General features: G+C 40.2%; 1 long non-coding RNA gene across 1 annotated transcript; it reads right to left on the bottom strand.

The window, feature by feature from the left end:
• Window positions 1-2,748: 2,748 nt before the first annotated feature.
• On the bottom strand, window positions 2,749-20,729 carry LOC136389542 (uncharacterized). Its single transcript, XR_010748311.1, has 3 exons — window positions 20,640-20,729; window positions 4,685-4,870; window positions 2,749-3,676 (listed from the first exon to the last, which is right to left on the bottom strand). It is a non-coding gene; the product is annotated as an uncharacterized lncRNA (long non-coding RNA).
• Between the last annotated feature and the right edge of the window lie 3,101 nt (window positions 20,730-23,830).

Consider the following 23,830-nt stretch of genomic DNA (forward strand, 5'->3'; position numbering starts at 1 on the left):
TTATTCTTAAAATATTTTATTTGTTTTCATTCAGTTCAATTATCTGACAGCTGTTGGGTTGAACACTACGCCCGGTGCTGACAGCTTCCAGGGCTGAACAACACACAACACACCAGCTACTGTCAGGAGCTTAGTTACGAGTGAACAGAATCACGTACAGCAATCCACCAAAACAGGCTGCATGTGATCAGCGCTAAAGTAAGAGGATAAGTGATAGACTTTGAGAGCCAAAAAAAAAAAAAAAAAGGAAAAGGGAGGACCATTCTGACTAGGGACATTAGAGGTGATTTTACAAAGATGTGGAATTTGAGCTCAGCCATCCTCATTGACCTTACTACTAAAGTGGCCTCTGCATAGTACATTGACCTTACATGGGAACTTGTGAAAAATTCAGAATCTTGTTCGAAATATATGTAAATTGAACCATCATCCTGTACGCCTTAAACTTATAGAGTGATGTGTGTCAATTCCTTCTCAAAGAAACCGGGGAAATAAATAAATAAATAAATAAATAAAATGGTGCAGTCACTGTGGGAAAAAAAAAGAGATTTTGAAATCTTGGATGCCATGCCAGTCCTAGAGAGTCAGAATCTGCATGTTAACAAGACCCACAGGTGAATCCTATGGACATTCAAGCAATGACGTTCTTTTAGAATTTATAGAGACATCGGGAAAATGACATGTCAGAAATAAGTTAAAATAATGGAGACCAGAATATGAACTGTGGGCTTGAAAAAATGGTGGGGAGAAACAGAGGATTTATAGAGTACACATGGAGGATTAATAGAGTACACATGGAGGATTTATGTCTGTCGCCTAACAGTAACCACACCGCACCCACATACTGTGAGCCAGTGACTCCTCTAAGAAATTGGAACAGCGCCATCTCATTCATGCGCTCAACAACCCGTGAGGGAACTACAGCATCTGACAGGTGAGGAAGGTGAGACTTACAGAGGGTAAGCAACTTTCCAAGTCCACACAGGGAGTAGAGTAGACCCAGGGTCTTAAAGCTAATATTTACTCCTAAGCCAGAGCTCTCAGCCACTACCTGCTGTGAACCTCGGATTCTCCAGACAGGAAACAAGTCCCAGTCCTCTTCTGATAAAGGCTCTCCTAGAAAGCAGCCAGGTGGCCTGGGTCCCAAGATTGGAGCATCCCGGGGCCGCCCAAGCCCTACTGAATCATCCTTCCTGCCTCCTTTCCTCCTTAAACTCTTGCACCTGGTAAAATTAGGAGAGAGGTTTGAAAAGATGGTTTTGGTGACCAAAGTAATGACTTATTCATTAAAAATTCAACTCCTTTTTTTATTTGTTTATATAATACAGTAGAAAATTCAGAAAATACAAAAGAGCACAAAAGGAAAATTTAAATTCTCTATAAAGCCCTGATGCAAATATACCACAGTTAATATTAAGGTATATTTCTTTCCAGATTTCTTTTCATATATTTATGTAATTTTTAATGTATTCAGGATTACGGCCTGTATTTTTGTTGATGAATACATTATGAACAATCTCTTCTGCTAATAATGCTTTTATCTGTGAGCACTTCTAATGGCTGACTGGCGGGAAACATAGTTTTTGTCTGATCAGGTCAAGAGTCAGGAACAGGTGTCAGACAATGGAGGAGGGAAAGAGAGTGGCAGGGTGACACTGCCTTGATGGATGGTTCTCTCCTTTATAATTTTTTAATTGAAATTGGGTTGTCATATTGTTTGCTTAAAATAACCAACAGTTGTATATTAGAGGTAAATAAAATTATCAGATTTCCCCCAAATCAGAAAAACAAGACTAGAAGAAACACTATAATTCTTTGGCCATGAAGGACCTATGCTTCTTACTCGTTACAGGGTATCAGCAAGAGCTCTTGATAAAATAGCTATTGTTTTTTATAAATACATTATTATTTTTACTACAATAATATGTTAGAAGTAATGGCCAGTAATTAGCCAATCGGGACAGACCATAACTCTAACTCCCTTTGTCACCATGATCAATGATTTTTCCTTTCTATAATTCATCCCCTGAAAGCCATCCGGGAGCCAGGTCTTTGGGCATTTGCTCACCTGTGACTCTGGGCATGAGCCACTTCCTCAAAATAAACCCTTACTTCCTTTACTACACGCTGCAATTGATGTCTCATTGGGATTTGATGACCACAGGCAAATGGACCCCTTTAGTCCAACAATATCCTTTGGCCAATTCTGCCCAAACTTACCCTCCAGGAGAGCCCAAGAAGTGAGAGTGAGTACTGTTTTGAACACATTCCAGGCCCAAAGCCCAGGCCTACCAAGTAAATTCCTGTTTCACAGAAAGAAGAATGCCTAAAAATATAAGCGTATGAGATACTCTGAAGCAGGCAAAATTTACATTCAGCAGTAAACTCCCATGATAACTAACTCTATCTCTGACAGCAATTCATTAATCCTTTGAGTAGTACAAATATTCATGTACATCCTTGAGCCTCCTGACCAGAGGTCCCCAAACTTTTTACACAGGGGACCAGTTCACTGCCCCTCAGACCGTTAGAGGGCCAGACTATAAAAAAAAACTATGAACAAAGCCCTATGCACACTGCACATATCTTATTTTAAAGTAAAAAAACAAAACGGGAACAAATACAATATTTAAAATAAAGAACAAGTAAATTTAAATCAACAAACTGACCAGTATTTCAATGGGAACTATGCTCCTCTCACTGACCACCAGTGAAAGAGGTGCCCCTTCCGGAAGTGTGGTGGGGGCCAGATAAATGGCCTCAGGGGGCCGCATGCAACCCACAGGCCATAGTTTGGGGACCCCTGCTCCTGACCATCCAGAGTATGATTGATTTATTTTTAAAATGTGTAAGGCAACATTAAAAAATGGCAAATGTATGTTCTTCTTGTTTCCATAAATTAGTTATCAAACAAACATAATTTTAAGTTAATAAAACTGGAACTGATTTCATTTTTTGAAAAAAACTCACTCCTGGGGGTCAGCAAGCATGAAAAAAAAAACTCACTACTCAAAGTGTTAGTATACAGGTTGATCGCAATTTGAGAAGTTCACTGAGGCATAATTTAGAATAAACTGAGGCAATAGGATACAATTAATGTACTTCCCAAGTTAGACAGGGGTTTAATGTCATCATATAAAACCAAGTCTTGGTTATTGTATGAGTACCAGCTGTGCACTGACCAGGAACACCGGAGGAATTTTGTTAATTATCATTACCCAGAGGAAACTAATTAGTTGCCTTGTAAAAAGAACAAAAACAAAGGTTGCTATTTCCATTTCAATTTCAACCACTTAGGTTGGTAAAACTCCATTAGCAGATTGCAATTTAATCTTCAGGTCCATAAATTAATGGGTACACTTTCAATGAATGATTGATATATTGTCTTTAGGAGCAGGAAATAACTGCCAAACCAGGAGGTTAAAAAGGTGACTCAACACCTTTGAAGAAAATAATGGAATCTAACTTCTCAAGATTTCACAATATCATGAAAGTCCCTTTATCCCATTTTCTTTTTCTTCCAACACAGCAAATTGAATTTCATTCTCCACACCTTGCAGAAGAATTTCAGAACCATCAGATCGGAGTAGCATGGAGTGTTGATTAGTTAGGAATTTGGATAGATAGTAGTCTCTTCTTCTCAAGAACCATGAAGTATGAGAATCCACATGTCCACCTGGGTGAGAAATCACACTATCAATAGGAGTATTGTCATTTGTTTGAAACAGAGCAATGACTAAGAACTATTAAAGACAGTGGTAGGCATTTGAATAGCTCAGAAATGCTAGAATATGCTAAAGAGATCAAAGAATTATTTTGAAAATTTTGGAACTTTTAGAAAACCTACAGATTTTAAGGTGCAGCAGACACAAATGTGAAAAAAAAACAAACCAGAAACATCTGAGGAAATCAAAACCCAGGGCAAATAACCAGTCACGCCCTTGTCCAAGACCTAGACATAGGCCTAGACCTGCAAATCCTGATTGAGGCAAACCCATTTGTCTGTGCATTTTTATGTCATTAATTAAGGCATTTATGCATGTCACTCAACATCTTCCAACAGATCCACCTTGCCACATAGTTCCTAATAAGGGCTTGGAAACATAATATTATTCGAATCCAATTTATATCTTTATGGCTTTAAGCATTAGTAATATTCCCTTAGCATTACCTTATTATTAGAAAAAATGGAAATTATTGTAGAATAACATCTCTCTCATAGTAGTGTGAGGGATAAAATGTAAAAAAAAAAGAGTCACTACATTTTAGCATTATTTTTGTGGGAACTACTTTTCCTCTAATTGTTCTAGGTTGCAGGTAGACGAACATGTCACCTGAACAACAAACTTTAATGGTTAAGCCTCCATGGAGAAACTTTACCATAATTGTTGCAATTGGAAAAAAACAAGTTAGTGGTGTGATACATTTAATTACTTGTATCGTTGCCACTGCGTAGCTTACTGATTATTAGGCATACATAATAGGCCATGGATATAAGCATCTATCAGTATAGCTTTTATACCTAAGTCTCTGTTTAAAATTTCTCTCATTTTCAAATTTCAAATCTGTAATTAATATCAATATCAGCAATTCTTTTTAATGTGCCTTCACTACCATCACTCAGAAGAATAATCACACTGATAGAAAGGGCACTCCCTTGCCCCTGGACCCATATGCTCCCTACCCCAATCTTGGGGCTTCAATCCACAGTTCAGACGAGATCGGGCGCGTTCAGGGTGGTATGGCCGTAGACTCAATCCACAGCTCATACACTGGCCTTTTCCGCAGGGGGTTGTGGTGTTAGAAGTGAAATATCTGGGCCATGGGGACACATCTTTCTTCTCCTTGGAAGGCTATACAGGACAGGCAGCTAAATAAGAAGAGAAAGCAAATTAATATTTGTGGAAAGCTTTATATTGACATCTCACACCAATTCCGTAAGGTAGCTGGGACTATCATCTCCCTTTTGCAAGTGAAGAAGTTGCATCTAATAATTGTTAAATAGCTTGCCCAAGGCCCCAGGGCCCCAGCTAGAAAGGAGCAGAATGAGAATTTGAATCAAGGTCCGCTTCCCCCTCCAACCCTAGCCTGCCATGTTAGAGTGGATCAAAGCAAAGGCCTCACACTCCAAAGTACACAGGTGTGTGCAAAGTATACCTCGGGCAGGCAGGACCTGGAGGGACAGAGTTCTGAAGTCTGCAGGGTAGGAGTTTCAAAAAAGGAAGGATGAGGATCAAGAATTAATGGGGAGGATTGGGTCAATATATGATGGTTTTCACTATAAAAATTTCACTTTGGGAAAGGCAATGGATGACCCTAGGAGTGCATCAGGGTTTTGGCTGGAGAAGCAGAGCCCCTATAAGAGAATAAGGAACTTACTGTAGGAATTATAGCTTTCATAATTATGGGAAGAACAGGGAAAGCAAAAGGTCTATCTAGAGGAAAGAATTTGAGGACAGAAGAGTCATTAACCAGCTCTCAGGAAGCAGCGACCCCAGGGGACAAGTCAAAGCTTTCAGGGAGACCTGAGAAGCAAGAATCTATCTGATGGTGTCCCTGGGCCATGGCTGGTCAACAGGTCCAGTGATCAGGAAGATGAGAGGGCTACCAAGCAAAGGATAGTGAGGACAAGCTGGTATCCACCAGGTACTCTGCATCTGCTCATCTCTGTACCTGCTAGCCTTCCACCTCTGTATTTCCACTCAAGTTTCTCTCTTGAGCAACTCTCACCATGTCTCCATGTCAACAGATTGGACATTGGAGTATATTGGAGTACTCCAGCCCACTGGGAACTACCAGTGCTGCGTGGGAGAAACTTGCTCAAGACACAAACTTATGACAAGAGGAAGAGGGGGAGGCCTGCCAAGGGAGGCAAAGAAGACCTGAAACTCCTTCCCTCTTGGCTTTCGTTGATCAGAAGCAGAACAGAGGTAACAGGATTACAAGGGAGGGAGGCCAGGTGATAGGGGAAAGAATCACGAACGGCCATTTTGCTGACATGGAGAAAGGGCTAATTTGGGTCAGTACATTCTTTCCCTTTTGCTAATTAACAAGCACAAATGGAGGGGCAATCTCGGACCTCTAGGCTAATTTTCTAAAGCCCCTTCACAAGCATTGCTTTGTGTCTGCACAAAGGCCACTCACTCGCACAGTTACTTGGTGTTTGCATCCAAGAGACATTCATTCAGGGCTTTTAACTAAAGTTCCCCAACCCAAGTCATAGAGGGTTCAAGATTAGATGGGTGATTCCCTACAACAGGTCACCAATATATGGCTTCTATTGAATACCAGTGTAAATATAAGGAAATACTTGTTTTGTTAGCCTGTGGGTTCCACGTAGTAAAACCAAAACTAAGTTCTAAGGAATTAGAATCAGGTGAAAGTATAAGACTACAGCATAATTACCAAGGATAGGATGAAGACTGAAGCCCCAAGTAAAATGTTTGCCTAAATTTCCAACCCTCGTGCCTATGGTCCAACCACAGAGAATCATTTGTACATCTTGAGCAAACCATGCACTCTGATGTTTCCAAACCTTTGTGACTACTGGTCCTGATGTCTGGTATTCTCTCCATATTGAAAGAGAACAGAGTATATCCTCCAAATAGGTTGCTTTGGCATATATTGATCCTTTTGAATCAAAGTTACTTAAAAAACAACCAGTGTAAGGAGGACTCTCTGAACCTCCCTGATCACCCAGAAAGCAGGAAATAAACCTCCTATGTTAGGGTATCCTCCCGGTACCAGGAGGGTAAAAGGCATCCTTATCATCAGAAGTCAGGGATTTAGGGCCAGGAATGCCATATAACAAGCCTTGTTATTTCTTCACTAATTTGCTATCCCAAGCCGAAACCCCTTGGTCAATTCTCCATGAACATATTATGTCCTATCTAAAAGGTATAAAAGCTGCCTACTTTGGTTGCTTCTTGAAGTTTTGTAACTATGGGGCTCCTATGTGTATGGAATTAAATTTGTTTTTCTCCCATTAATCTCTGTTATGTCAAATTAGTTATTAGACCAGCCAAAAACACTAGAAAAGAAGAAGAGGAAATGTTTCTACCCATTCGCTATCTTCCTCTCACTTTTATCAATTTTTTTATCTTCATGCTCCATCTCAGGTGAAGTCTCTGTTCTGAGTACCAGTTAGCAACTCCACGCACTAATCCTGCGCATTGCAGCCAGGGCCAAGCTCTCTGGTTTACCAGCCACACAGAACTGTGTTTCTGTGCTCTGGCATTTCTTCTTGATGAGTCTAGGAAACACCTGATGGTGAAAATCTCTATTTTATTAGAGTCTGTAGTCTCAAACTTTCAGACATTGTCTGGTACTTAGTTGGTATACAGTATTTCTTAAATTAATATATCCTAACTAATAATATAATAAGTACATATTTCATAGCCTTTCAAATAACCAATTTGAAAGATAACCTGTACACAAGTTACAATGTTTTCTATTGTTAGGCTATAGATCCTCCTAAAAATAGTTTCATATCTGGTTTTTAAATGATAAGCTCAAGGCAGGTCTTTCCCTTTCTTCCTGCCTTGGTGGCAAATATGATGGTTGGCTTGACAGCTGACATCTTGGGACCATAAGGAAAAGGCTGGGATTGTGGCATAGATGTCAGACCTGATATCAATGAATTGCAGGACTAATTCTGCCATCCAATAATATCTGGACTTCTTGTTAGAGAAAAATGTAAATTTTTAAAAAAATTTTAAGCTAAAATACTTTTGCAGCATTGCAGCATTTACTCAAGGAGAGAACATTATTGTAGGGGAGAGATCTGTTTTGGTGAAGACAAATATAAGATACCATATCATGTGTGAATTAATAAAGCCCCTTAGAGGACACAACTACACATAACAAATTAAGTTATTATTATTTGCACTCTTCCCCAAACTTTTGCATGTTCATTCAAAGTTAGTCACTATGTTGAAAAGGTATTTTCTTTCAGCAGGAAATGAATAGCCTCTAGGACCCACGGCACTTGTACATAAAGCAAAGAATTAGTTACACAGGACACAAAAGAATCAAGTAAAAATTACATTAACCACTATACAATTATGTTAACCACTTTCTTTCATTACAATATAATGAATAAAAACACCTCCACAGTTCCTTTAGAGTCATTAACTGTGGAGTGTTTATAAAATGCCTTTGAAAAGTAGGAAATTTTTAGTATTTCAACAATTTTGTTTTATTAAGACCGTTTCATTCTAAGATACAATTTTAACTCGAATTTCAAATACGTAATATCCTCAAATGAAAGACAACTAAATGGAGTTGAATTTTGGCCCTGGCCAGTTGGCTCAGCAGTAGAGCATCAGCCCAACGTGTGGATGTCCCGGGTTTGATTCCTGGCCAGGGCACACAGGAGAAGCACCCATCTGCTTCTCTACCCTTTCCCCTCTCCTTTCTCTCTCTCTCTCTTCCCCTCCTGCAATCAAGGCTCCACTGGAGCAAAGTTGGCCATGGGCACTGAGGATGGCTCCATGGCCTCCGCCTCAGGTACTAGAATGGCTCCGGCTATAATGGAGCAACAGCCCAAATGGGCAGAGCTTCACCTCCTGGTGGGCTTGCCGGGTGGATCCTGGTCGGGCGCATGTGGGAGTCTGTCTCTCTGCCTCCCCGCTTCTAACTTCAGAAAAATATACATAAATAAATACATAAATAAATGGGGTTGGATTTTTTTTGTTTGGTTTAAAACAATTTCTAACAATCTGTTAGACTATGACTAAGGCTGTATGATTCAAGTGCATTTATGTTGTTTATTTCAACAGCATAAATGGCAAATATATTAAAAAGTGCTTCTGGCAGAGGAGTAAGACGAAAGAAGGAGCATTACTCAAACAATCTGAATGGGGAGGACAGCACCACGGCTCTATCTTCTCTCTTAATGTCACCTCGGTCTTGTACCAGGTCAGGGTTCTCATCAGAAGTCGAAGGATTTATCATCAACTAAAGAGGAATCTCAAAGTATTCAATGCCAAAATATACTTTCCTTTCAAAATATGCTCTTTAACAGCTACTAATCTGAAGTTACTTGCAAAATGGTTTAATCAAAATCCCAAATGCTATTTGATCAGTGTGTTACTTGCAAGCATCGTTCAGGAGTCAGACTTCACCAAAGCAAAACCTTCCAGTTTTGTGTCATGAAATCCACATGAGAACCAGAAAAAGCCAAAGGGCAGATATTTAAATTATTGCCCAAAACCTTTCCACGTTTAGTAATTCAATGGCAGTTATGTACTCCTGTGACTCACGGTAAAGAAGAAAACACCCTGTTCCTCATGCCAGGTTAACATACAATGTTAAAACTGCAAAGAGTGGGAACCATAAGGTCACACTGCGAATGAGGTGCCCGCACACTGAGATTTTACTATCTTGTAGTAAAATGTGCACCCGTGCGTTTCGTGAGTCTGGATTTTTATTCAAAAGAATATGTATAACAGAGATTAGAACCACAATGGATTCTGTCCTGTGAGACAAAGGAATAGGCAGATGAGAATAAATCTAGATGAAAAGATTCAGTGAAATGGAAGCAGAGGTTCCTTATACTTTCTAAAGCACAATATGGCCAAATACACAGTCAAAGTGTGGTAGAGAGCTGTACCAATTCCCGTTTCCATGCTCAACCATTCAGGTCCTTGGTTTGGAAAGAACATTTTTGAAAGACTAATTTCTCAGCTGGTAGGAGGTAATGTATGGAGCGTTCTTAACATTTCCATCATAAAATGCATAATATTAAATGATAAATGTACTTATTTAAACTCATTTCTAACTATAAAATCAGAGACTCCTTCCTATCACTGTGGCCCAACTGAGGCTTTATGTCAAACACAAGTCATTGAGAGAGAGACCCGATCTTCCTGAACAACATGTAAAACTGAACAGGTCTGAGAATCACAGACCTAAACCCCATGTCCAGGCAACTGACAACAGAATCTGAAGAATGCAAAGATAATCAACTGTGAACTTATTTCCAGTGACTTCACCAGTAAACATCTAAGTGAGTAATTCTCACATTTTGCATGCAGTGTAGTAGAAAGCCTGAATTTCCTGTTTTTATCATCAAAATATCTATTACTTTTCTCACATGTCACTGCATTGGATAATTGTTCCATGTAAGCTATCCCTTGCCCTAAGCCTATTGTTTTCAAAAAATGATCCAGCGATCCTCCTACTTCATTCACCCACGTTGGTTATAAAGGAAATAAAACATGCAAGCTCCACTATTGATTTCTATGTAGAAATTTTTAATAGAGCACAGGAATCTACTTCTTAACAAGGCTTGAGAACTGGTGTTAGGGAAACACAACCCTCTATTGCTTTGATTGTGACACTAATTCAGACCCTCTACTGAGGTTAACATCAAAGTCTATAACTGATACTTTAGTTAAAACTCCTTTTTTATAGAGGGTCCATTGACTTCATTGAGAGGGCTTATTTAATCCAAATTTTTCTTGCCATCTATATAGTGCCTGCAAAAGGATAGGGCTTACCTGATATATAGGAGCTAGCACATGATATAGGTGCTATATCAAGTTACTGGAGCAAAGGTCACCTTTTAATAAGTGAATCAGGACAACTGATCAGCCATTTGCAAAAAGAGAAAATTAGAACAATCCTCACACCATACATAAATAAATTCTAAATGAACCAGGAGAATTAAGAGGGAAAACGCTTCTGTTTTTCTGCTCTCTACTCTCATAGAACTACTACCACACTCACAATTCTTCTGATACCAGATATACGGGTTTCCACACCAAGGAATTCTGACACTAACTGCCCAGGGTTAGCGCCAGCCCACAGGTTAAGGGCTCAGGCCCACGAGACTGCCCCCACGCAGACACCAGTCTCAAGTTACTCTCAAATTCTGTCTTACCATAAAAGTGAGACTAAGAGACATTGATAAGAGTGTGGTGGTTACAGGGGGAGAGGGGAGAGGGAGAGGGAAAGGGGGAGGGGGAGGGGCACAAAGAAAACTAGATAGAAGGTGACAGAGGACAATCTGACTTTGGGTGATGGGTATGCAACATAATTGAACGACAAGATAACCTGGACATGTTATCTTTGAATATATGTATCCTGATTTATTGATGTCGCCCCATTAAAAAATAAAATTATTTTAAAAAAAAATTCTGTCTTACTTGGCTGTAAATCAGAGGTTCCTGCAGTTCTCCTCAGGTTTGACAGCTAAAGCAGATCACCAAACCCAGGGAAACATTTTACTTACTACTGTTGATTTATTACAAAGGACATTTTAAAGAATACAGACAAATAACGAGATGAAGAGATACACAGGGCAGGCTCCGGAAGGGTCTGAAGTACACTAGCTTCTGTCCCCATGGATTTGGGGTGGTTCAGCCTCCCAGCATGGGGCTATGTTTGCCAACCCAGAAATCCTCCATATCCCGTAATTCAGGTATTATTACGAGGCTTCATCACATAGCCATGATTGTTTGTCAACTCACCTGCAGCCCTCCCCGCTGCTCGGGAAGGCAGGGGCAGGGCTGGAAGTTGCCAGTGGCTAATCATAGCTTGCCCTTCTAATGACCACTCCCTATCCAGGGAGCCACCAGGAGTCAACTCATTAGAACAAAAGATGTTTCAATCACTCAGGAAATTCCAAGGGATTTTTGAATTCTATGTTAGGAATCAAAGCCAAAAAGCAAATATTAACTATTAGCAGGAAGCAGGGCCAGATATTAGCAAGTGCCTACCATATATGCAAATATATATTTCACAATCAGAGAGCCAAATGTAATAAATAAATAAATAAAAATTTATACAAGCACCAAGGTGAGTTCCTCTATAACCCAGGTCAAAAAAGTCTTTCTAACTATGACTAAAAATCCAGATGCAATTGAACAAATGTATTGATTTAACTGAAGAACCTTGGCCAGACGGCTCCGTTGCTTGGAGCACTGTCCTCATATACAAAGGTTGCAGGTTCAATCCCGGTCGGGACACATACAGGAACAGATGTTCCTGTTTCTTTCTCTCTCTCTCCCTCCCTCCTTCTCTCCCTAAAAAGTCAATCAATATTTTTCTTAATTAACTAAATAAAATTTTAATTTTTTATGAGGCAAAAAATAAATTTCCATTAAAAAAAAAGTGCAAACAAGGATAAAAAACAGTCAGCCTTCATCCTTTAATCTGTGGATTCAACCAACCACAAAGAGAAAACTGTATTTCTGATCTACGGTTTGAAATTTTATACAGTTGACCATTAAACAACATGGCTTTAAACTGTGAGGGTCCACTTATATGTGGATATTTTCCAATAAATATATTAGAAAAAAGTTTGGAAATTTGCAACAATTTGAAAAAACAGACAAACCCCTTGGTTTTCTTAATAACATTTTCTCTTCTCTAGCTTACGATATCGTAAGAATACAGAATATAATACACATAACACAGGAAATATGTGTTACTTGACTGTCTGTGTTATTAGTACGGTGTCAGTCAACAGTAGATTATTAGTTTTTAAGTTTTGGGAAAGTCAAAACTTATACGTATATCTTCCACTGAGTGAAGAATCAGCGTTACTAACACTTGTGTTGTTCAAAAGTCAACTGTACAAGGCGTATGCGCACCCACAGATTTGGGGATCCACGTAGGATGAAGAGAGGGGGTTCTGGAACCAGTCTCCCGTGGATACCAAAAAGACAACTGTATTTGCAACATACATCAGAGATAAAGTGACAGTACTCGTAAAATTAAAAAAGATTTTTTTAATTGAGTAGGAGAAAATATCAAAAATTCTGTAGATAATTAAGAGTAAAAGATATGAACAGACAACTGACAAAATGAGATAAAAATGGTTCTTAAGCATTTGAAAAGATGTTCAATTTCACTCATAAGAGAAGACAAACTGAAATTACAATGAGACATTGTCTCACTCATTACATTGGGAAAAATTCACAACCTTAACAACATAATTGTTGCTGAAACTCTGAGGAAACAGGCACTTTTATACACTATTGTTGAGAAGGCAAAATGATACAAATATTATGGAATGGAATTTAGTAATATCTAACAAGATTACATAGGCATTTATCCTTGAACCCATATCTAGCAATTTATCCTGAAGCTATCTCTGTGACAATATAAGTAATATATCAATATATATGTGCATCAGTTTACTCATTGCAGCATTATGTGTAATTGCCAAATACTGGAAACTACCTTAATATGCCAGCACAGGAAATTGTGGAATAAACTCTGATACGTGAAGACTACCCTACTGTAAAAAAGGTGGAGGAAGTTCTCTGGGAACTGATGTGGAATGATGGCCAAGAGATCTTGTAAAGTGACAAAATCTAGTACCATTAACTTTGTTTAAGAAAAAAAGAGGAAATAAGAAAACACACATATATCTGCTTATCTTTCAAAAAAAATCACAAGAAAGAAAAAACAGAAACAATTACGTTGGTTAGTTATAGGCAGTGGTGGGATTCGGCCAGTTCACACTGGTTCAGCAGAGCCAATACCTAATTATTTGTTAAGTTCAGTGAACAGGTTGTTAAAATGGCACTTGTAATCAGGGTTCTCTCTAAGATGGGCGCCTGGGCAGCCGCCCAATGTGGAAATCACAACTTTTCATTCCTTACTTTTTAACATTCATCTTCTCAACAGCATATTCTAAGCGCCCATAGTGATGTTCATTCCATCCATCAGTGGAAAAAATTTGATGGAACTATGCTTGTAATATTTACTTATTCATTTCATAAAACTCCTGTACCTTTAATGAAATACTGCATTTTAATTCCCTCACGTTTATAATTTCAGTAAACAATCATATAACATGAAGAGAAAAAGTGCCAAACTTTTGTTAATATTTCAAAACTCTTTCTTATAACATAATCTAGTTTTGTGTACCTCTTTTATTGTTCTTATTTTAGTATTAAGTGCATGAAATAATAAACTACCTTTCAGTATATCTTTTTCATACTTTAAATGGTCATTAGGGCAGAGAACCGGTTGTTAAATTATTTGAATCCCATCACCGGCTATAGGGCAGTGAATTTCAAGTCTTTTCATTTCATGGCACACATCAACTAATTACTAAAATTGTGCACACCAAAACATATGCTTTTTGCTGATCTGACTAAAAAATAAGTATATTGTTTATTCATTCACACCAGACTGCTACTGTTGTGTTGGCTGTTGTCATTTTCTTTATTTGACGATCTGAGGGAAAAGAAGTCAGTGTCCCTGACTAAACAGTCAGGTACTGCAGGTTTTAAAAATTCTGCAGTGCAATGGCTGAAAATCACTACTCCAGGGGATAAAAGGCAGGAGACTTCAACAACATCTGTGAGAGGAACATTTCTCTGAGTATACCTGTTCGTAAGTTTTGACTTTGGGGAGCATGATAATTTTGACATTCAAAAAGAAAAGTAAATCAATAAGGGAAAAAAAACTAAAACAAAAAAGATAAGTGAACCCAACTGTATTTCATATGACGACCATAACCACAAGGCAGGGAGAAAAAAAACTAAAAACTAATTTGAGTGACTTACAAATCCATTTTGATTACTTGCCCTGTAAGCCCTCAGTCTTGGACATAGGGGGAAGATGGGAAAACTTGAGACTGAAGATCTTGAAATCTTTATTAGGTATTTGTTTGGTTTTTTTATAGTTGTAGTAGATATGTGTGAAGGTATTCCAACATTCTTTCAGATGTATTATGGAATTGAGCGAATGAATAAACATGTTGGTGTTTTTGGAAGCCAGGATTCTCACTGTAAAAGAATGTGGAGATTTGGAATGGGAAGGACCAGAAATATAAATTGAAGTTGGAGATATTGGTGTAGAGTTATAATTTCTAAAATATGTACATATGTGTACTGCATATCATGTGTATGTGTGTACGTACATATGTACTTACATATGTGCATTACGTGCTTGCATCTATTCCTTAGCTCTGTCCACTGTAAAGGTCCAGAAACAGAGAGGTTCCAGAAGCAACGAGCACAGCCAGCACACAAGCCTTGATCTCTAATACCATTCCCCACTAAAAAAACAGGGGTCCTCACAGAAGTCGCTGAAAGCAGGACTGGTGAACACGAACTACACGATGAACCTGGAACATTTTGTTTACCAGAAGATGAGGAGGTGCTCAAGAACAGAGATGTGACACAGGCACATGAAGCCAGCTTGAAGAGACTCTGGCCAAACCTGGAGTAGTCTGAGCTCTGAACTAAGTACAGATAATGCCTATAGACCATTTGGGGTGGTGACGCGTTGGGTAGGAAACAAGAAGCCACAAGTCCATACAGATAGCACGTAGGTACATCCATGAGAAGGGAGGGTTCCTGAACACCGTCAAATGTGGCGTGCTGATTGGTAAACACGGAGGGAGGGCAGAAGTGGACCATCATCATTGTGTAACCATCACAACAAAGTCTGATTCGGACAAACTCCTTGATGGATGCTGAATGTAAGGGGAAATTTTAATGAGAAGCAGAATATTTGCATGGTCCCAAAGTGTCTCTCCACAAACCGCTTATTAGTTGGCATGGAGAACATAGTAAGTATACAGTGGAGAAACTGAACAACTCTTCTAACGTGTAATGAGAGCTGAGGTCACTGGTGAGGGGCAGATGGACGTCGTGTGCCTCCGAATGGGACTGAGAAGCATGCAGTGTCATGTATCCCCATCAGGAATGCATAGCCTCAGTCTGATCACAAGGAAACATCAGACAAACTCGCAATGAGGAGACTCCTGTTTTTAAAACCCAGGGGACTCTAGCTTCAAAAATGTCAGTGTCATAAAAGACAAAGAAAGGCTTTGGAAATGTTTCAGAGATGAAAGAGACATAACAACTAAATGCAATGCCTATCCCTAGACCTAATCCTATATTTGAAGGGGAAAAAAAGGAAGCTACTGGGACAATGAAAAAATAAAATGCAAATAGGTAAGAGTAATAATATTATATTATCAAAGTTGACAAACCCCCTGTGGTTAGGTAAGAAAATACGCTTACCTGTAAAAAACACTATGCTATCTAAGGCATCATGATGTGTGAAATTCACTCTCAAATGCCTTAGGAAAAACAAAATATTATGTGTGAATATGTACATTATTATACATATATGTGTATGTATACATGCATATATATGTGTGTATAGACATTATGTGTGCATGCACACACATATGGAAAGAGAAAGAGTGCACAAATGACCAAACAAGTTGAATAAAATGGTAACAATAGATGAAGCTGCATAAACGCTTAACTGTTGTCCTTTATGTTATTCTGTAAGTTTGAAAATCTAAGAAAGATACATGTATGCTTTACCAGTGAGTTTCATGACATGTAAAGGATAAAAAAAATTGTGCATAGTAAAATACACATTTATGTATTAAAAACATTGCTCTCTCGGTTGGCTTGCCAACTGGTAGGTAAAATTAACAGAAAGAAAAGATATTTGAACGTTCACTTAGGTTAGAAGCTAAAGGTCGGATGATGATCAGTAGCAAAAAATCAAAGCTGGTGAAACAAGCTCTCCCACTGCTCTAGAGAAAGTGCCTGCACCTCTAAAGCATTCAGAACTCTTCACTCAAACCCCAGAGGACTAAGTTCTCCAGGAAGCAGCCACCTTTCTAAAGCATGACATTCATGGATTTGGGTTTGTTCTTATATTTCAAGTTGCTGACGATGAAGACCCAGGATAATGTGGCTCCTTTCAGCCTTCAGCTGATAGTCCCTTTCTGAACATCAGTACTGTACTGCTACGAAGAGGGCTGCGGATGTAACATCAGTGCTGTACTGCTACGAAGAGGGCTGCGGATGATAGTCCCCTTCTGAACATCAGTACTGTACTGCTACGAAGAGGGCTGCGGATGTCTGGCAAACGCGTTCTAAAGATGGCAAAGGCCTCACATTTTCTTGATGATTCCTCTAGATGTGAGTATGATAGATAAAAAAGGAAGAGAAGAAGGGAAGAAGGGAAGGAGGGGAGGAGGGAGGGAGGGAGGGAGGGAGGGAGGGAGGGAGGGAGGGAGGGAGGGAGGGAGGGAGGGAGGGAGAAAGGAAGGGAAAAAGGAAGGGAAAAAGAAAGAAAGAAAGAAAGAAAGAAAGAAAGAAAGAAAGAAAGAAAGAAAGAAAGAAAGAAAGAGAAAAAAAGAGAGAGAAAGAAACTAAATTGAAGTTTTATGACAAAATGAGAACATCTTTGATGGAAATTGAAAACTTCTGAGACAATGATACTAACATATAAACAAATAAAAACAATAAGAAGAAACACTTTTTCAAACTGCCATGGATATGTCCAGGTGAGCCAGTGAGAATCTTTTTCCATATTTTGGTAATTGCTAAAAATTTTGTCCTTTTTCTCCCTTCCCTACTATCTTTTAGAAAGGATACATCTGAATGATAACATTTACTTTAAGTAAAACACTGGCAGTTGAAATGTTGATTAAGACCAATCGAGACCTCTAAAACTCCCACTAGCACTTTTAAGTGAGCATGGTAAGAATTCTTTCCATTAGATGAAAAAAGAAAAAAAGAGGAACATTCACACAAATAGGCAAATAAAACCCAGAAATGATAGGGTATAAAAAAAAATCAACCATTTGACAATATGTCTGATAAGAGTTAATAACCAAAATTTATAAAAAACTTGTAAAACAATACCAGGAAGACAAGAAATCCAATCAAAAAATGGGTAAAAGAAATGAATAGACACTTCTCCAAAGAGGACATGCAGATGGCCAATAGGCATATGAAAAAATGTTCAACATCACTAATCATTAGAGAAATGTAAATTAAAACCACAATGAGATATCACCTCACACCAGTCAGAATGGCGCTCATCAACAAAACAACACAGAATAAGTGCTGGTGAGGATGTAGAGAAAAGGGAACCCTCTTGCACTGCTGGTGGGAATGCAGACTGGTGCAGCCACTATGGAAAACAGTATGGAGATTCCTCAAGAAATTAAAAATCAAACTGCCTTTTGACCCAGCTATCCCACTTTTAGGAATATACCCCAAGAACACCACAGCACTGTGTCAAAAAAAGAAATGCACCCCCATGTTTATGGCAGCATTGTTCACAATAGCAAAGATCTGGAAACAGTCCAAGCGTCCATCAGTGGACGAGTGGATTAAAAAACTTTGATACATATATACTATGGAATACTACTCAGCCATAAGAAATGATGACATCGGATCATTTATAACAACATGATGGACCTTGATAACATTATACTGAGTGAAATAAGTAAAACAGAAAAAACTAAGAACTATATGATTCCATAAATAGGTGGGACATAAAAATGAAACTCAGAGACATGGACAAGAGTGTGGGGGTTATGGGGTGGGGGAGAGGAGAGGGAGGGGGTTGGGGGAGGGGAGGGGCACAAAGAAAACCAGATAGAAGGTGACAGAAGACAATTGGACTTTGGGTGATGGGAATGCAGCATAATCAAATGTCAAAATAACCTGGAGATGTTCTCTCTGAACATGTGTACCCTGATTTATCAATATCACCCCATTAAAATTAATTTAAAAATAATAATAATAATAATAAAAATCAACCAGCTGAGATCAACACTAATGTAGAATAAAGGAGGAAACCATGAGGGTGCATAGCTGAAACTCTTTAAAAGGGCAGAGAGTACAATGAGAAAGAGGGAAAAAGGTATTTGTTCTCCACAGGCCAGCTGAGAGTAAATGCTCTCTGACTTCTATAGTACGCACCTCACAAAGAAGCCCAGCCAGCACATCGTGAGAGCCACTAACTATAAATCCACTAGATACAATTTAGGAGCTGCTATGAAACCTACAGGCCAACAAAGGAAATGTTTGCATTGTCGTTTGAGCACACCTAAAGCAACACTACTTACTTTAAACTTAACTCCCATTTAGGGATTAAACATACTGGAAGTGTATCAGAATTTAAAACGCATAGTTCTGAAACTACTTCGTCAGCCGCACTGTGAGACAATATTTTGAATGTCTTAAATCATTGCTGAGAAAAAGGATTCATTTTGTAAGAAGTTTGTAACTTTGTTTCTTTTTACGTATCAGATGCTATGTAAGAGTTACTGAGTTACTGTCACATTTTTGTGACAGAACTATATCCAATATTATTATGAAGATGGCTTAATTCCAGAAATAAAGACCAACTCTTCTGTTGGTCATTTGTTTTCTTTCTTCTTTAAAAATTTTTTCAGGATTCATGTGTTTGCTTTTTCACCATTCTGCAACACTGAGAACTGGCTCATGTCTCAATATTTTTAATATAACTTGCCTTCTTCTAGGACATGTTCCTAATAAGAATGCTTCCTGAAATATAGACAAGACCAGATGTTATCTGAGTTCCAACAAACACACAAAATCTAGCCCCTGTGTGATCCAGGATATCACCCCTTGGTGTCATATTAAAAACAGTTCTAACTCTGACTTGGCCTGAATTGTTGCTTTAAATCTCCATCCCTTTTAATTATAAAATTTTTCAGATTTCATGTAACCATATGTGTTACATCTGTTTATTACTTTTTAGATTACATCTAACATGTGGTCAGTTCAAAAATAAACTTACCATCACTGTGAACCAGTTGCTTATTGTCTCTGTTCATTACCTGTGCAGCACCTTCAAGGTGGGGGTACTTCTTCCTTCCAATTTTTTTCTTTCCCTGATTTTAAACTTCCCAATGAGGTAACTGAAGGCTCAAGTACAGACCCTGGATTCTCTGGACACAACATTGCAAGAGCAACAGAGTGGAGCCTGGTGCCCGAGAGATACTCTCACCACCCAATTCTTTTTTCCCCTGCACCCTTCACCCCCTTTGCAGGAAATCACTAAGGAGGGAACCTTGACCCTCCCCCCAATAAGAGCAACGCAATGCTTTCATATTTTTAAACTACGTAGGAAGGTTGAGGGAGTCACAAAGCACAACTAGAAGCAGGTGAAAAAAATTGGGACCATTTAGCAATGAAGAACTGGGTGTGAAAACCTTCAGGGTGTGATTTTGGGGGTGTTATAAATAAAGAATTCAAGAACCTTCTCCTCGCACTGGAAAAAGGGTTAAGTGGGCTATGTGGAGAGTCAGTTTTTAACAACTATTTTATAGGATTAATTCTGGATAACTATTTTTTCTCGCCCTGGCCGGTTGGCTCAGCGGTAGAGCGTCGGCCTAGCGTGCGGAGGACCCGGGTTCGATTCCCGGCCAGGGCACACAGGAGAAGCGCCCATTTGCTTCTCCACCCCTCCGCCGCGCTTTCCCTCTCTGTCTCTCTCTTCCCCTCCCGCAGCCAAGGCTCCATTGGAGCAAAGATGGCCCGGGCGCTGGGGATGGCTCTGTGGCCTCTGCCCCAGGCGCTAGAGTGGCTCTGGTCGCAACATGGCGACGCCCAGGATGGGCAGAGCATCGCCCCCTGGAGGGCAGAGCATCGCCCCTGGTGGGCGTGCCGGGTGGATCCCGGTCGGGCGCATGCGGGAGTCTGTCTTGACTGTCTCTCCCTGTTTCCAGCTTCAGAAAAATGAAAAAAAAAAAAAAACAAAACAAAAAAACAAAACAAAACAAAACTATTTTTTCTCTTTCTGAGATCTATAAATACTTCCTTTCTTACGTAATAATTACTGAAAAATTAAATAATCACAAATAACTTTTAAACATTTACCTTATGATAAATGTCTCCAAGCGGAAGAGATAGGTTGGTTGTTGCAGGTTGGGTTTCCCGAAAACAGGTTCTGAGTTCGGTTTGGGATCAATACCTGTGAAGGGTAGGAGGCAAAGCTGGATTTGGCAAAGGAAAAAGAGGAACTTTGCTGCCCAAAAAGGCCTTGGCCAATCCAGTTGGGAGCTCTGGTAAGTAGGGCCGTCAGACGTGGCTCACAGTGGGTGGAAATGAGTGGCTAGGCTTTCATCGCCTTTCCCATCTCCATCACTGGAGGTCGGAGGCTTGGGCAAAAGGAGACACTCTCTCCAGCTGAGGTCAACACAGCAGGACACCGCAACGGTGGGCACCCGCCGGCAGCACTCCGCAGGCTGGCCAGCAAGCACTTCCTTCAAGACCTGGGCTGCACGCCAGCGTGTCTCTCTGCCATGCGGACATGACCTGGCCAGACTCGAGTCCTACCTAGCTGCCTCTATCACAGACGCCTGCGTCCTCTGCTTTATAGCAACACGCCGTTTCACTAAAAACATAGACATTATTTAACATTCATACACTACTTTCCAGAACACGGGCAACATCACTCTTAGGGAGGCCCGCCTTGAGCTTGTCTCCATGTTTGTTGAGCCTACTTTCCTCCGCCAAGGTGGCAAGCGTGCACCTCTGGAAAAACTACCTTCTGTATCTATATGTGTTCCTTGGCCTTGGCAGCTTGCTCCACTTTCCCGAACCCCATAGCCAGTGACAGGGATTGGCTGGCACAGTGTCCTTCATCTTCAAACACCTTCAAGAGCTAGAAGTGAGCCCCAGAGTGACTTCTGGCGTGCTAGTCAGTTCCCGACCGGCCAGCCGGCCAGCCGACAAGGTGAAGGGCTTTCTGGTTGATTATGTAAATGACAGCTCCACCGGCCCCTCTCACACAAGGCTGCTGCCCCTGTCCAGGAGAAGCAATAGTGTGAGCGGACATACAAAACAAACCCTCCTCAATCAAGCTGTCCCTAGGATTTTCCTTCCTTCTCTGGCATAATCATCCTCATCCGGCCACCGGCAGGCACTGGGCTACGTTGCTATGGGGATTACGTGGAAGATAATCACTTGTGAACAGGCACCCAGTCTCACAGTGCTTTTCCCTCTCCATCTGAACACGGTGACACCGAGGGGAACACAGCGTGGACACCAGACAACGCCCAAGGTCAACAACACTGCCGCTCATCTTAGACGCAAGTAACAGCTTCATGATTCAGGCCTGCTGAAGACCCAGCTGCCCGGCTCTCGATTTCAGTTCCAGCCCTGATCCTCTTCCCCACAGCTGTGAATCCTGAACAAATCTTTTCTGGAGTTCGGCTCTCTCAGCGAAAATGGGGTGGGAGGGCCTGTGGTTGGCGCCTCGATGACTGACTCCAAAATTCCAGGGGCGAGGACATTGCTGCACGGACCCAAAGGGGCACTCTACTGGAGCTCTGGTTTCTATCGTAAGTCAATCACCCTGCAAGTAAAAATAAAATTTAAATTACCTATTTCCTGATGCTCAGATGCCCAGACAACAATGAGGTTACAGCTCAATCCAATAACTGCATTTTTAACAAAAAGTCAACCAGGACGCCACTGTGGGTGTGTGAAAGGATTGCGATGATCTACTTTTGTCTACCTGATCTTGTCTGATCTCGGAAGCTAAGCACGATTGGGGCTAGTTAGTACTTGGAAGGGAGACGATCTACATACTTTCTCTTTAAACCAACCCAGAGTTTTCTTAGAACAAGGAAGAGCCTAACTTTGGTTCTTCAAAACTTCGTTCAAAAAAAAAAGAAAGAAAGAAAGAAAAAAAGAAAAGAAAGAAAGCAAACAGTCTTAAAGACAAACCGCAAAGAAGCGGTTCTCAGCTGTTCTACTGAGCGAGACTGACACCTGCTGGCCTCTCCCTTTACTGCAGCCAGACCAGGGAAAGAGCATGTTTTGCAGGCTTCTATTGCTACCTATATAGGCCAATATCTGTGATCTAAAATTGCAGAGATATTTGGAAAGCAATACATCAGAGCACTTATATGCAGGAGAAGTACTATGAACAAGACACAAGTATATTTCAGATATACACTTGGGTCTCGGGTTAAGGATATAACATGTCGATAAATAAATTTCAGTCTCACGCACAGAGAATGATTAAAAACTCTTAAAGGAAACTCTTCTAAATTTTCCTCATTGTTCATATGATCTTTAACCTGTTAGTGATAACTGTGTGTTTATAGAAAAGCAAGGTGACAGCATAAAAGAAAATGAGAGAGAAACAAAGAAGGGAAATACAGGGAGAACAAAATGAAGACAGAGAGCTGGACGCAGATGTAGAGAAAGAGACCTTTCCAGGCGCAAGGAGACAAACACCGAAGCAGACAGAGTCAGAGGCATCTTGACTTAGGAAGCAGGTGGGAAACTATTCACTTTCTCCCACAAAACTGCCCCGTAAGGTAGAGCACCATGACTGAGTGTATAAGCTGTTTGTTGACTTGAGTATCTCACTTAGATGGGTGATCCCTTAAGCTGTCAACTTTATCTTTGTGACAGCCAGTGGCAAGAGGATGTATAGATCTATAGTCCCTCCACAAGGCAGCTAAACATTCTCTCTAGTGAAAGACACATTTCCAAGGCAATATGAAGGCAATGGTTTATTTAAAAGGAGGCTTCTCGCCTGACCAGGCTGTGGCACCGTGGATAGAGTGTTGAACTGGGATGCTGAGGACCCAGGTTGGACACCCTGAGGTTGTCAGCTTGAGAACAGGCTCACTTGGCTTGAGCACGGGGTCGCTGGCTTGAAGTCCAAGGTCGCTGCCTTGAGCAAGGGGTCACATGCTCTGCTGGAGCCCCCTGGTCAAGGCACATATGAGAAAGCAAAGTGCCACAATGAAGAATTGATGCTTCTCATCTTTCTTCCTTCCTGCCTATCTGTCCCTCTCTCTGTCTCTCTATCTCTGTCATAAAAATAAAATAAAATAAAAGGGGGCTTCTTAAGATGGCACTAAACACTTTATATTCCATCTACTAGCCCTGGGGTTAGTAGTTCTATGGGGAGGAGGGATACAAATGCAGCCAAGGCATTGGCAACTACACCTGAGTGAGCCCCAGGACAGCAATAGGTGAGTTGCAACGTATTTAGATGAAATAAAAAAAGAAAGAAAGAAAACTAAACTACAATTACTGTAAATTCA

Source organism: Saccopteryx leptura, chromosome 1 (assembly GCF_036850995.1).
Source record: "Saccopteryx leptura isolate mSacLep1 chromosome 1, mSacLep1_pri_phased_curated, whole genome shotgun sequence".
In the NCBI taxonomy this organism is placed as follows: domain Eukaryota; kingdom Metazoa; phylum Chordata; class Mammalia; order Chiroptera; family Emballonuridae; genus Saccopteryx; species Saccopteryx leptura.